The sequence below is a fragment of the Malus domestica genome, chromosome 07 (assembly GCF_042453785.1).
Source record: "Malus domestica chromosome 07, GDT2T_hap1".
In the NCBI taxonomy this organism is placed as follows: Eukaryota; Viridiplantae; Streptophyta; class Magnoliopsida; order Rosales; family Rosaceae; genus Malus; species Malus domestica.
Window position 1 is genome coordinate 16,568,494 of NC_091667.1, and position 16,177 is coordinate 16,584,670.

Sequence of the window (16,177 nt, forward strand, 5' to 3'; positions counted from 1 at the left end):
AAACACCTCAAAGAGATGCTAACTTCGGCCCCCATCATTCGGCCACCAGATTGGAGCATTCCCTTCGAGCTTATGTGCGATGCATCCGATTATGCTCTAGGCGCTGTTTTGGGACAAAGAAAGGACAAACAGCCACACGTCATATATTATGCCTCTCGGACCTTGAACGATGCTCAATTGAACTACTCCACAACGGAAAAAGAACTCCTTGCCGTTGTTTTTGCTTTAGATAAGTTTCGTTCTTATTTACTTGGTACTAAAGTAATCATTTACACTGATCATGCAGCATTGAAATACTTGCTCACGAAGAAGGAGGCTAAACCAAGGCTTATTCGATGGATGCTTCTTCTCCAAGAGTTCGATATCGAAATCCGAGACAAGAAAGGAAGTGAGAACGTTGTGGCTGATCACTTGAGCCGTTTGGTGCATGAAGAAGATGTCATACCTATTCCAGAGACATTCCCGGATGAGCAATTGATGTCCCTAAAGGTTAGTGCACCTTGGTATGCCGATATTGTTAATTTTTTGGTGTCAAAACGTATTCCAAGTGAGTTCACTAGGCACCAACGTGATAAACTTAGGCATGATGCACGGTTTTTTGTGTGGGATGATCCGTACTTATGGAAATTTTGCCCCGATCAGATTATACGTCGTTGTGTGCATGATTCTGAATGTCATTCAATTTTGAGTTTTTGTCACACTTATGCATGTGGAGGGCACTTTGGCACACAACGCACCGCCCTCAAGGTGTTACAATGTGGATTCTATTGGCCTAGTATTTTTAAAGATGCTAAAACGTTTTGCTTAACATGTGATAAATGCCAACGAATGGGTGGTATAAGTGCTAGGGACCAAATGCCGCAGGTTTCTATCCTAAATGTTGAAATTTTTGATGTTTGGGGTATTGATTTCATGGGTCCCTTCCTTTCATCGTATGGTTTCATGTATATTTTGCTTGCGGTTGATTATGTGTCGAAATGGGTGGAAGCCAAGGCCACCCGGACTAATGATTCTAAAGTGGTTGCAGATTTTATTAGAACTAACATTTTTGCAAGGTTTGGAATGCCACGGGTGATCATTAGTGATGGAGGGTCACATTTTTGCAATCGGACCATTGAAGCGTTATTGAGGAAATACAGTGTCACCCATAAGGTTTCTACACCTTACCATCCTCAAACGAATGGCCAAGCCGAGGTTTCCAACCGAGAGATCAAGCAAATACTTGAGAAGACCGTTGGGCCAACACGGAAGGATTGGAGCTTACGGTTAGATGATGCACTTTGGGCGTATCGTACGGCGTACAAAACCCCCATTGGGATGTCCCCCTTCCGACTTGTCTATGGCAAGGCGTGCCATCTTCCCGTTGAATTGGAGCACAAAGCACTTTGGGCCATCAAGAAGTTTAACATGAACCTCGATGAAGCGGGACGTCAAAGGAGATTGCAATTGAATGAGCTTGATGAGATACGGCACGAGGCATACGATAATGCAAGCATTTACAAGCAAAAGACCAAAGCTTTCCATGACAACATGATCCGTGGGAAATCATTCTCAATTGGGCAAAAAGTGCTATTGTTCAATTCCCGTTTACGTTTGTTTCCCGGTAAGTTACGTTCCAAGTGGATTGGACCGTTTGTTATTACTAATGTTTTTGTTCATGGTGCAGTCCAAATCCAAAGCTTGAAAACGGGACACGAATTCAAGGTGAACGGGCATCGTTTGAAGCCCTATTATGACACCTTTGTGGAGCATGCCGTGGATGACATACCCTTGGATGCTGTGGGCCCTAGTAAGGAGTGAATGAGGTCTTCGTCCGGCTGTACGACGTTAAAGCAAGCGCTACTTGGGAGGCAACCCATGCATTCAACAAAGGAGGATGTAGAGAGCACTCCAATTCCAGATTTGCGTTCCTAAACTCTTCTCTTTGTTGTTAAATTCGTTTCTGCTATGTTAGGTTGTTTAGAGGTTGTTTTGTTTGTTTGTTTGTTATTTGTGTGAGTCTATGCTTGAAACATTGAGGACAATGTTTGATTTAAGTGTGGGGGGGTAACCAAAGTGTTTTGATGCAAATTCGTAGGGTTTATCACTCATAATTTCAAATGTTGTTTCTTGCTGTTTTTAAGCCTTTTTAAGCTGTTTTGGTGTGTTTTAATGTGTTTTGAGTCAAAAATCCGAAAATCCCATAAAAATGTGAAAAATTTGTTTTAAAAAACCCAAAAAGAGTCGTTTTTGTGTGTTTGTTTGTGTCTTAGGGTATCTTCCAACACAATGATGAGGATTCGGTTTGTAATTGCATGACGGTTAAAGAGAGTTATAAACATGGATAAAAGTTTGATTTACTCTTTGGTTTATGCTTGGTTGTGGTTATAACTTATGAATTCACATGTAATCATAAAGTAAAAATCCGTTTTTGTAACATGCTTGAAGGAAGTAACTCAACCTAACGCTACAACCTTGTGAGACTTGAGCCTAAACGTTTATTTGGAGAGTTAAAATCTGTGCATTCTTTGTTTTCTAAAGTCGTTGCATGATCTCATTATTCTTTGCTTGGTTACTACTTAGAAGGCGTTTCATCACTTAGAACCAAACACTAGAACTCATGCCCATTTCATTCAAAACATGTCATTGATTTGCATAACACATATTCAAGATTAAGTTGTGTAGTGTCCACCATAGCCCAAAAGCCGTATATCCCTATTCCATTATGTTTTGTAGGTTTTAACCCCGTTGAGCCTTGTTTAGCCTATGTTCTTTGTTAACCACATTATCCTCACCTAGCCTAGATTAGGACCATCCACACCCTTGTTCTTAAAACGTAGTAAAGCATAACGCAAGATGAATTCCTTTTGATCAATGTGTGCGGGAAATAAGTGTGGGGGAAGGATTAGTAATATAGGGATGTGCCAAAGTCTTGAATGAGGCACGGCAAAGAAGAGAAAAAAATGAGAAAAGAAAGAAAAAAATCCGTGAAAAATAGAAAGAAAAAAGAAAAGTTGTGAAAAACATGCAAAATAGTTGAAATGCATGTGAAAAAGAGTTCCAAAGTGTTGTTTGTTGAAGAAAGGGTCCAAAGAGTTGCATTCGGCCCTAATTGATTGTTTGAGTCTTCCCTTCTGTTTTGAATTTGATTTCGGCATGCTAAAGTGAATTCTAAGTTTCGATTTCCATACTTTGCTTACTATTGTTTTAAAGAACGTTTGTTTTCCATATCCGTTTTTGTTAGCCAATACCTTAAGTCCCGTTACAACCCTTAACTTTAATCTTGAGTGTTGTGTATTTCAATTTGTGGAGTTTAAAATTGGTATGAGCATATGGTGTCACTGGTTCTCGCATCTAAGTAGTAGCATTCCATTCATGAGATCATATTTATAAACATGTTATTAACTCCGGAAAAGTGCTTTCTTTGTTATACATATATGTGAGCGTTCGTTTTCATATTTACATCAATCTTCTCACATATAACTAGTATAGGGTGTGTAGTCAGAAAATCTGTGTGAAAATAGAGTGCATATCTAGTAAGGAATTGAGGGATTCTCTAAGGCATGTTACTACATTCAAAACATTGTTTTAATTGGTTAAATGTGAACTAGTAAGTAGTGACTATGATTAAGTATGGGCTTGAGTGTAAAGATGGCTAAAATCTGTGGGAATGATAATTTTTAACATGTCATGTGCATTGGAAATCTCTGAGGCGATTGTTGGAAGGTTTAGGTTGTTTTACTTGTTTTATTTCGTTTTGTTCTTTTGTTTCGTTTCGTTTTGCTCGAGGACTAGCAAAAGCTAAGTGTGGGGGAATTTGATAGGAGCATATTTATGCGCCTTAGTTTAGCTTGTTCTTGTGCATTTATAGTGTTTTTGCTTAGTAAAGTAGTCTTTTAAGCTAGTTTTATGTGTTTTCAGGTTCTAAGGGCAAAGTATGCAAAAGAATGCATTTTGGAGCAAAGTTGAGCTTGGAATGGATGTCATATGCTTGGAGTCAAGAGGATGGACGAAATTGAAGATTTGAAGATGATGTTTCCTACTTGAACAAGGTTTCCTAGTCGAAGTAGGAAAGTGCCTAAGTGAAGATGGAATCCTAGTTGAATTAGGATTCCTAGTCAAAATGGGTTTCCTAGTTGAATTAGGATTCCTTGAAGATGAAGATTCCTACTTAAACAAGGTTTCCTACTTGAAGTAGGAAAGTTAAATCCAAATGGCATCAAGTTGCAGCTACAAAGAAGATTTCCAAGTCCAAGAAGGAGAAGGAATCCAGAATGAAGAAGGAATGACAAAGACAAGGTTTCCTAATCCTAATAGGCAAAGTTTCCAAATGCAATGAGGAGTCCTTATGCATTTAGGATACCTTATCCTTGTTCTAGAAACCTTATCCATCCTTGCCGTGAGTTTTCCTTGCATTAGAGGGTTTCTAGAAGCCCTAATCTGCCCTATCCTTTAAAGTGCCGCACCTATCCCTTCTAGAAACCTGATTTCCTTGCCTTGCAAGGCCATCTAGAAGCCTTATCCACCTTATCCCTATCCAGCCGCACCTAGGACCCCTTTTCCCTTGCAAAATCTGATTGTTAGACCTATTTCCTTGTGGATTTGGGTTATCCAAGTCCATATCTGATTACCCTAGGGTTTTAAGTGCCTATATATACTCCTATTAACCCCTAAATCAGATCACCACTCACCACAATTCAGAATTCACTCCAGAAATTCGTCCAAACTCTCTCCACACCTTTGCCGCACCATTCCCTTCCCCTAAACACTACTACATCCATCCATAACCATGCATCCATACACCTAAGGTCCTAAACTAGTCCCTAGACCCTTTGCCGCACCAAGGAGGAGGAGAAGGAAGCTCGGAAGTTCATGCAATTCAAGTTCGCGTCGCTGGAATTTCTAGGTGTTTCTTTTCCTTTGATTTCAATGTTTAAATTCAATTCTCTTTGTTTTGTGCATATGAGGAACTAAACCCCCCTTGGCTAGGGGGGGATTCGAAATACATGTTTATGCTTGCGTTATGATTTGATTACTTCTAATTGCGTTTCATAAGTTGTGAATTCAATTTACTTATCTATGTGGATTACATTGATTTGTGTGTGTTGGTTGAGAGTGCACGCTTAATTATCATGCATAAATTGAATGCTAGGATATAAGGAAATTTCACCTAATCGTTATGGAATTATATTCACAAGTAGTAAAGGTTGATGATCTCAATCGCGTTAAGTAAATTCTTGGCATAAGTTTCATGCAATCATAGTAACAAGTGCTTCGTCAATGCTTATGGTTTTCATAGAACTTAATGATTCTTGCTTGTATCTCTATTATGCAATCATGTAGGGGACTCGTGGGGAATGTTTTGGGTTGTCGTATGCAATCATCCAATTCAATAACGTTAGGAAAATCTGAGGGTTAATTTAAGCGGAACTAATTAACTTGGGGCATTGAGAATTCATGGTTTATTGAAAAGCAATTGGAAATCGTTTTGTATGCAAGTATAACATGTGTGGAGATGAACCCCTTAGCTAGCCTTCCATTCACCCATTTAAATCAAATTCGTTTTTATAATCTGTTCTAATTTACAAAGTTTGTTTTGTTTTTAAATTCGTCCAAAACCAATCCCCCTTTGTTTTAAAGTGTCAAATTAGTTAGTAAGTGTTTTACTTTGTGTTTTTAAGTGTTTTGATTCAAGTTAAAACCCAAATTCGTCCAATTTGGTGCTTAGTGTCCAAAACTGCCCAGATTGTGTTTTTAAGGCAGTTTTGAGTGTTTTGGTGCTGTTTTGAGTCTTTTGGTTTGTTTTGGTGTTTTAAAGTTTAGTTTTGCATTCTTTGAGTCTAGTTTAGTGTTTTAAACTTGTTTTTACATATTTGAGTCAGTTTTCAAGTGATTTTGCAATCCCTCCTAATCCCCGGTTTAGAACGATCCCTACTTACATACTTTGCTACAATTGATAAAAAGAGGGTTAATTTGAGTGTCAACATAATTTTCACATCAGGTGGATATTGGCAGCAAGAAGAGGAGTTCTATCATTGGCCATATGAACTATCACATCCATCACAACAATTTGCCCAATTCAATTCAGGTACGTCTTTGGATAATGATATGTTTAATAAGTTACTCACCTCTTTGTACCAGGAAGTAGAAAATCGAAACAAAGAGATGCCAATTCAAACCAAGAAGACGGGTGAATTGGAGAAGCATATTGGGCAGATTATGGAGTTCATGGCACAAATTGAAGAGCAAAGTGAAGTATCCAACTCAACTATTGAAAATTCGAAGGAAGATTTTGAAATCCATGATGCTATCACTTTGGGAAGTGCTATGGAGGTTGGAGCTGACCTAAAAACGTCCAAACATTGCCTAGAAATGGATGAGGAGCTACTGATTGAGGAGGAGGAAGAAGACATACACACGGCAAGGGTAGAACAACCCTTGCCGCAACCCCCTAAGCCTTCTACCCCACCCACCACAAGTAAGGACGTCCCAATTTCATTTCATTCTAATGTTATTCCTCCCAATGTCCCTTTTCCTAGCAGGTTTTTGATTCCCAAGCAAGAAGAGAGTGAAAAAGACATTGTGGAAGCTCTTCCAAAGGTGCAAAAGGATATTCCAATTCTTGGTGCAACAAAGCAAGTTCTAGATCGTGTTGAATATGTCAAAGGCCTTTGTTTCCCAAGAAGAATGATTCAAGAGAAAGTAGTGGCTAAAGAATGTCAAGACTTCACCAAAGAGGACAAAATTGAAACAACAAAGCCCAAAGAAGTTGAATTTGATGACATTGGACAAGTCATAACCATCATAGTAAATCTGGCCAAGTCCAATATCCCTGAAACTTTCAAAGGAGTGGTGTTTGTCATTGAATTCTTGTCGGACAAAGCAAGTAAGTCATCTTCTCCAATTTCCATTACATTTTATACTAACTTGCTGATTTTGATGAATCAGGTACCTACACTAGAATCTAAACCAATGCCGGTTCATTTCAAGTATCATCGTCCATTCAAAGATCAAATCCATGCCGTGGGACCTAGGAATTGCTCTAACAACCAGATTTGAGTTTCTAAAACCCTTCACTTTGTTGCTTGTTTCTAATCTGCCAGTTTTGTTTTTAACTTGCTGTTTGTGTGAGTTTATGCTTGAAACATTGAGGACAATGTTTGATTTAAGTGTAGGGGGGTAAATAAGTGTTTTTGATGCAAATTCGTGGGATTGTACCACCCATTACTTAGAGACTTGTTCCTTGCTGTTTTTAAGTGTTTTTGAGCTGTTTTAGAGTGTTTTAGTGTGTTTTGACAAAAAAATCCGAAAATCCCATAAAAATTTGAAAAATTGTTTTGAAAACCCAAAAAGAATTGTTTTAAGTTGTTTTTGTGTGTGTGTTTGTGTCTTAGGGTACCTTCCAACACAATGATGAGGATTCGGTTTGTAATTGCATGACTGTTAAAGAGAGTTATAAACATGGATAAAAGTTTGATTTACTCTTTGTTTATGCTTGGTTGTGGTTATAACTTATGAATTCACATGTAATCATAAAGAAAAAAATTAGTTTTTGTAACATGCTTGAAGGAAGGAACTCAAACAAACGCTACAACTTTGTGAGACTTGAGCCTAAACGTTTATTTGGAGAGTTAAAATCTGTGCATTATTGTTTTCTAAAAGTCGTTGCATGATCTCATTCTTCCTTGCTTGGTTACTACTTAGAAGGCGTTTCATCATTTAGTTCCAAATGCTAGAACTCATGCCCATTTCATTCAAAGCATGTTATTGATTTGCATAACACATATTCAAGATGAAGTTGTGTAGTTACCACCACCTTAGCCAAAAAGCCATGAATCCCCTATGTCATTATGTTTTGTAGGTTTTAACCCCATTGAGCCTTGTTTAGCCTTTTCTTTGTTAACCCACATTAACCTCACCTAGCCTAGTTTAGGACCATCCATACCCTTGTTCTTAAAGCATAGTAAAGCATGATTCGAATTGAATTCCTGTTGATCTATGTTGGCAGAAAACAAGTGTGGGGGAAGTATTTCTTTTGGAGATTTTGTGTGCCATAAGCACGGCAAAGAAAAGAAAAAAAAAGAAAAAAAAAATTCGTGGAAAAAGAAAAAATGAAGAAAAAAAATATGAAAAGTATGAAAAAGAGTTGAAAAGTTGAGAAAAAGAGTTCCAAAGTATTGTTTGTTGAAGTGAGGGTCCAAAACAATGAATTCGGCCCTAAGGAGTTGTTCAATTCTCCCCCTTGTGTGTTAAAGTTAACTTCTGCACTCTAAGTGAATTCTAAGTCTCAATTTCATTGCTTTGCTTACTATTGCTTGAAGAACGTTTGTTTACCCTACCCTTTCTTTGTTAACCAAAACCCCAAGCCCCGTTACAACCCTTAACTTCTATCTTGAGTGTTGTGTATTTCAATTTGTAGAGTTTGAATTTGGTATGAGCATATGGTGTCACTGGTTCTCGCATCTAAGTAGTAGCATTCCATTCATGAGATCATATCGAAACATGCTTCTTAACTCTAGAAATTGCTTTCTTTGTGAAACATATATGTGAGCATTCGTTTTCATATCTACATCAATCTTCTCACATATGACTAGTGTAGGGTGTGGAGTTAGAAAATCTGAGTGAAAATAGAGTGTATATCTTGTAAGGAATTGAGGGAATTCTCTAAGGCATGTTACTACATTCAAAGCATTGTTTTAATTGATTACTTGTGAACTAGTAAGTTGTGGCTTTAATGAAGTATGTGCTTATGTGTAAAGATGACTCAAATTTGTGGGGATAACAATCTTTAATACGTCATGTGCATTGGAAATCCCTGAGGCAATTATTGGAAGGTTTAGATTGTGTTTTTGTTTTGTTTTGTTTCTTTGTTTTGCTCGAGGACTAGCAAAAGCTAAGTGTGGGGGAATTTGATAGGAGCATATTTATGCGCCTTAGTTTAGCTTGTTCTTGTGCATTTATAGTGTTTTTACTTAGTAAAGTAGTCTTTTAAGCTAGTTTTATGTGTTTTCAGGTTCTAAGGGCAAAGTATGCAAAGAGGTGCGAAATGGAGCATTTTAGAGCAAAATTGAGCTGGAATGGAGTGTATGCTAATGGAGCACAAGGAATGGACGAGTTTGAAGGTCAAAGGAGCTTAAGAAATGAAGAAATGAAAGTGAAGAACAAAGAATTCAGATTTGGAAACCAAAGTTTCTAAAGTTGGAAGTTTCTATTCTTGGAGGTTTCCATTTTCGAGAGTTTCTATTCTTGGCTTTGGGCTTTTAGATGACCTAAACCCTAATTCCTTGTGGACCCTAACCCTAGCCGCACCTAGGCCTCTAGAATATCTGATTTCCTTGCCTTGCAAGGCGTTCTAGAAGGCCCATCTCTAAACCCTAACCCTAGCCGCACCTTAGGCCTTATTCCCACTAAAAATCTGATTGTTTTAACCTAATTTCTAGTGGATTTGGGCTTCTAGAAACCCTAATCTGATTACCCTAGGGTTTTGGATGCCTATATATACTCATTATAACCCCTAGATCAGAATATCATCTCCCATACACAATCATTCACGCCAGAAATCTGCCCTTGATTTCTGCCGCACCTTTCCAACACCAAAGTCCCAAAATTCTGCCCAAAATCATCCCTAGCCGTACCCCCATCAACCCTAAACCTTTCCATACCATTCCCCATCCATTCTACACCTCAAATAACCCTAAAAACCTGTTCTAAAGTTCTCTGCCGCAGCAAGGAGGAAGGAGAATTCGTTGATGAGCTTGCTGCCAAGTTGGAGCGTTCTAGGTGTTTTCTTTCTTTGGATTTTAATTTCTAAATTTATGTATCTTTGCTTTGCAAGTATGAGGAACTAAACCCCCCTTGGTTAGGGGGGTAATTCGAAACCATGTTCATGCTTGCAATTTGATTCGATTACATTCAGTTGTTATTTCATAAGTTGTGGATTCAATTCGTTCATCTATTTGATTGATAACTTATTTGTGTATGTTGATTGAGAGTGCACGCTTAGTTTTCATGCATGAATATGATGCTAGATTATGAGGGAGTTTCACCTAATAGTTACAATCTTATAATCACAAGTAGTGAAGATCGCTTGAAAACGATCGCGTTGAATGAATTCTTAGCATAAGTTTCATGCAATTCATAGTAACGAATGCTTCGTCAATGCTTATGTTTTTCATAGAACGTAATGATTCTTGCTTGTATCTCTATTATGCAATTCATGTAGGGAACTCGTAGGGAATGTTTTAGGTTGTCGTATGCAATCATCCAACTTAATAACTTGTGGAAAAACTGAGAGTTAATTAGTGCAATTCACGGTTAATTTGGGGCGTTGAGTATTCATAGTTTATCGGAAGAACAACTGAAAATCGTTTTGTTTGCAAGTGTGACATGTGTGGAGAAGAACCTCCTAACTAGCCTTTTATCCATCTAGTTCACCAAAAATCGTTTTTACAATCTGTGCTAGTTAAAGTTTCTGTTTTGTGTTAAATTTTCGTCCAAAACAAATCCCCTTTTATTTGAAGCCTTAGATTAGTTAGAAAGTGTTTTGATTTGTGTTTCTAAGTACTTTGATTCAAGTTTTCATCAAATTTCGTCCAAATTAGTGTAGGTGCTCAAAACTGCCCAGAAAGTGGTTTTTAGGCAGTTTTGAGCCTTCTAGTTGCTGTTTTGAGTTTTAGGTTTGTTTAAGTGTTTTAACCTTTAGTTTTGCATTCTTTGAGTCTAGTTTAGTGTTTTAAACTTTGTTTTATGTTTTTAAGTCAGTTTTCAAGTGTTTAGCAATCCCGCCTAATCCCCGGTTTAGAACGATCCCTACTTACATCTTTACTACAATTTGACAAAAAGAGGGTTTAATTTGTGTGCTTATCTATTTCGCATCAGAAGTATGCCCACAAAGCCACTCATTTGATGTAATAGCTTTTTGGAATACTTAATGTATTAAACTTTTATATGTTTAATGAAGGGCAAAGCTTATTGTTGATCACTATTTATTGTATCATGTGTTTAAGTAATAAGGGAATCCAAGGGATGTATTTGATCTAAGAGACAAGTGATCTAAGTGAGTTAGATTATCAAGACCATTCTCTTATGTTCATTCCTAAAACGTTCCTAGCCATAGGATTGCCAATTGGGTATTGACAATCCGCTAAGGTTAGTATGTGTTATGTCGACTCAAGCTTGAGTATGACTAGTCTCAAGTCATTTGGTGTTGGACACTAAGACAAACACATAGGTGCTCGAAAGAGTAATCGAGTACACTGAACAACGATCGAAAGAGAGTTCGAACATACATGTCATGCAAGAACTCGAAAGTTGCAATATGCAAAGTAGTCCTTTGACCTGAGGCATCATAGATGTCTAATGGTTAGGTCCTTGATCTTTGATCATGTCAACGGCATTCCATCGGAGTGTCCACGGCATTGTTGGTGTCAAGCTATCTAGTCATGTAGGCATATGAATGCACAACAAGGGATCTCTAACCTTCCATGGTGGAAGGAGAATACTCTAAGATATGATTCGTAAGTCTTTGACCAAAGCAAATGAATATGACTTAGGAAGTTTGTTCCAATTCATATTCAAAGGAATCATATAGAAAAGTATCACATTGGATAGTAGACATGAAACAAACTATCACTTAAACAATGTGATTAAGAGTATTGTATTAGAGAAGGACCGTATTGCATTGTAGTTGTAACTGGATAGGTTCTCCAACCAATTCTACTTAGTTTGGGTAACCATGACATACTGCTAGGTGTCACTCATGGTTTGTGGAAGCCCTAATGACTAGCAAACACTAATCATAAAGGGAGAATTGAAATGTGGTTTCAATTCACAATCGATCGTTAAGAGTAACAATCACCCACTACCTCGCTAATTGGAACCTAATGGATCGTACACCGAGTAAGGGCGATAGTGAAGAAATTAAATGAAATGGATATGCAATTAAATGGTTTAATTGAAGAATGGTCAAGATTAATTAATTAGTTAATTAATTATACGAAAGGTTCGTATTGGGCTTTTAAGTTGGTTTTGGGTTTCGGGGCCCAAAAGTGTTTTGGTCCATAAGGCCCATTATGTTTAAGTTGTATGACAACTAAAACAAAATGGGCAATAAGCCCAATCACAACATATAGGCCGGCCATGGTGAGGAGATGGTGAAAGTTTGCTTAATTGCAAGTTTGCCACTCACCAAAGAAAAGTGTTATAAAAGCAACTTTATAGCTATTTTCTCATTAGGGTTTTCTTTGAGGCAAAGAGGTGAAACATTTTCTCTCTTTCTCTCTACAAAGAGGCCGGCCACTTAGGGAGATTAATCTAGCAATCTCTTCTTCCCTAAGTCATCCATTTCATCTTCACACTTAACCCTTGGTGTGGAGACTTAGAGACACCAAACTTTTGGTGTTTTGGAGATCCTTTCCTTACATCCACAAAGTCCAAAGGAGCACAAAAGGAGAAGGAAATCACAAGCAATATCCAAGGAGCTAGGAGGTGACTTGAAGGCCCTCCACTTGGGTGAATCCCTTGTGCAAACAAGGATGAGCTTCAAGGGTAAAGAAACTCTAAATCTTTACTTCTCTTTAATGTTGTTAAAGAGTTTATTGGTTCACCATATACTAGGCTTTGAAAGTCATGGGTTTTATGAATTGTTTTTTAATGCATGCCTACTTTAAAGTGTTAATAGTTTGCATATGTATTCAAATGTTCTTACTTGTTCTTAGCTAGGACAAAATTTTTCCTTCAATCCTAGTCAACAATGGATTCCTAGTTGAAGTTGGATTTCTAGAGGATTAAAGATTCCTACTCAAACAAGGTTTCCTACTTGAAGAAGGAAAGTTAAAAGCCAAAGAATCAGCTCAAGTGAAGAAACCATATCCAAAACATTATCCATAACCTTATCCTATCCTATCTTATCCTAATCCTAATCTACCTATATTTCAGCTACAAAAGGGATTTCTTTTCCTATTTGGAGACTTAAAACCTGATTTCTAGAAGCCTTATCCCTTCCTACAAAGGTGCCACACCTTATCCCTTGTTTTTCTAGAAATCAGCCACAAAACAACCTTTCTAGAAGGCCTTATCCCTTGTCCTACAAAAGTGACGCCCCAAACCTTTCTAGAACTTCTAGAAACCTGATTATTCATTTCCCCCTTGGTTTCTAAAAGCCTTAGCCTTTTCCTTCAAGGATTGTGTGTTATTATCCTATACAAATTGGGCCTTTCAATCATTTTCCTTTGCTACATAGGGGCTGTGAATTTCAGCCTATAAATACCATCCTTTGCTGCACCATTTAGTCACCACCCTCTACCATATTTTCACTACACCATTCACCCAAACATCCCTCTTGTGCCGTGAGTTTGCAAAGGAGAAGGAAGGAGACTCTTGGAGCCGTGCATGCCATTCAAGGAGCTTGGATTGTTGGAGCGTTTCTAGGTGTTTTCTATCTTTATGTCAATGTTTAAATTTATTTATCTTTGTTTATTTGCGAGCATGAGGAACTAATTTCTTTATAGTTAGAGGGGAATTCAAAGCCATGATCATATGTTTTATATGACTTGACTTCCTCCAGTTATGATTTCATAAATCGTGAATGTGGTTTACTTATCTATTTGATTGATAACATGTTTATGTATGTTGATTGAGGGTCGACACTTAGTTTGCATGCATGAATTTGATGCTAGAGTATAAGGGAATTTCACCTAATCGTTATTAACTTATATTCATAAGTAGTAAAAGTCGCTAGTCACGATTGTGTTAAGTAAATCCTTGGCAAGAGTAACATGCGTATTCCATAGTTATGAATGCCTCGTCAATGCTTATGATTTCCATTGAACTTAATGATCTTTGATATGTGTCTCTATCATGCGTATTCCATAGTTAGGGTCCTTGATAAGAATAATTTGGTTGTAATGCGTATTCCATTCAATTCAATGAATCTAGGGAAATCTGAGAATTAATTGGTGCAATCTAGTTAATTTGGGGCATTGTCATTCATGGTGTGTTGAAAGAGTAACTGGACATCGAGTCGTATGCATATGTTTCATGTGTGGAGAAGGAACCCTCTAATTAGCCTTTCACCATTCTTTTTTTTATCCAAAATCGTTTTTGTTAAGTTTGTTTTCAAAGTTTATGTTTTAACTTTCAATTTCGTCAAAACAAAATGCCCATTCATTAAGTCTTGTTTTTAGAGTCAAAACCTGTTTTCTTTTGGTCTTTTGAGTTTTTTAAGTTCTATTTTCGTCCAAATCACTTATTAGGTCTAGAATTGAGTCTTTTTTATTGTTTCTTGCTGTTTTGAGTGTTTTGAGTCTATAGAGTCTAGTTTAGTGTTTTTGAGTCTTATTTGTGTTGATTAGCATCCCTAGTTAATCCTCGGTCTAGAACGATCCCTACTTGCATCATTACTACAATTGTCATCAATAGGGTTTAATTTGTGTGTCAAGTTAATTTTCACATCACTCATAAAGTATGTCATTGATGAAAGTTATATTCTGGTGTCTTTTAGTGATCTTCATGTTTTTCGTACGAAATAAGATTGTTAGCTTCTACGGTAAACAATATTAACTATCAGGGATTTGTTTTCATATTGCATGAAATTTCCACTTTTTTCATCTTTGAATAGTCTCAAGCACGGTAAATATAATAGCACTAGAAAGTGAGGAAATCCACTTTCTTTGGTCAGGTTGGATTCTCTACTATGACTACCATTTTTATCTCTAAACAAATTTTTAATGGTATGTATGATATAAAAGGGTAAATTTAACTATTTTGGTTTCTTTGTTCTCATACTTTGGTGCCTCGAGTTTTAATTTATCATAGCTGTGTCTGAGTTGTTTTCCAGTTACAATTCGGGTGCCATTGGCAACTTCTAGGGGACCAAAATTGTTTTCAGGTCAAAATACAGGAACCAAGTAGAGCCATTTTATGGTACAATGTGTTTACCGGTTCTCATGTCCAAGTTTTTCTTCTGCTTTCAATTAAGTTTTGTTTGTATGTTATGTTTTCATGGAAACTCTTGCACAGATTTCAATTACATTGTATTTGAATGTCCTGAACTCAAGTCAATCAAGATTTTTTTTGGTTGAAACCATTGAATTTTATTTCATTTGTCCTTAGAGCTTGAGTAACAAGATCATCAAATTCTTATATTCGTTATCTGTGAGAATAAACCTACATGCATAACAATATTGTTACACTTCTACTTTTATTGGGTTTTTATACAATTTGTGTGTTTGCTTAGTCTTGCCTTGGAGTTGGATCTACTTTGTGTAATGGATTGTGATTTGTTTGAAAATATCTTTAGTGATGATTTTGAGTATAATTTGTTTTTCTAATACTATTTTTCTCTCCCTTTGTAATCCAGTCATGCAGAAGACATCTCCATTAACCAGTAACAGATGAAATCATTTGCTGTCGAGATTCCCATGCAGAAGAGTGAAAATGCTGCAAGTGGAGGATATTTAACAGCTCAAGACACATGGTATGAGGGTGCAGGTAAACTGTACATACGCATCTGGAAAAAGTTAAAAGTTAGGCGCGTTGGCTATAGCTTCTCCTTCTCGCCACAACAGGAAATACTTTTGAACTGCATTAAGCTGTTAAAAAATTAAGGTTAAGCTATATTTTACTTATCAAGAATGGGTAAACTATTTTAAATAGGAAAATTAAGTGCTTATATCAGGTAAACTATCAATTTTACAAAGTTTTCTGGTAAATTAGATATATAGTTTAATTTTAGAACTTTTGTCCAATAGGGATTTCAAATAGGGATTGAGACTCTCACATATGAGTAAGATGTCCCAATTGTTCATTGATTCTTAGGTGCTACGTCTTTTTAATTGCTTTGTGTGAAAACTATTTATGCATGTTGCGACTAATACATTCAAGTCCCCGCAGCAACGCACGGGCATATTTTCTCATAATTTTCTAAACTTTAGTTTTCTTTTGAATAAGATCAAGCCGCTACAAACCACTCCATGATAAAGTCTCATTATGTTTCATGCTTTTTATTAAGACAATGGCGCTATCAATAGAACCCTGGGATTCTAATGCATAGATTGGTGATGTCGAAAATCAGGTGATTACTAGCTCTGCCAGCACCAAGTAGTTGCCGAAAGGAAAGAAAAAAAAGGAAATAAACAGAAATATGACAAATTTTTTTGTTCTTAGACCAAAATAGGACAAACCAACACACACTCCATGC

The 16,177-nt window shown here is 37.0% G+C and overlaps 1 long non-coding RNA gene across 1 annotated transcript in view; it reads left to right on the forward strand.

Moving 5' to 3' along the window:
- The window catches only part of LOC139197887 (uncharacterized), a 33,284-nt gene extending 17,496 nt beyond the window's left edge, over window positions 1-15,788 (forward strand). Inside the window, exon 3 of the long non-coding RNA XR_011583265.1 lies at window positions 15,338-15,788. This is a non-coding gene — a long non-coding RNA (uncharacterized lncRNA). The remainder of the gene's footprint in view (window positions 1-15,337) is intronic.
- The last annotated feature ends 389 nt before the right edge of the window (window positions 15,789-16,177 follow it).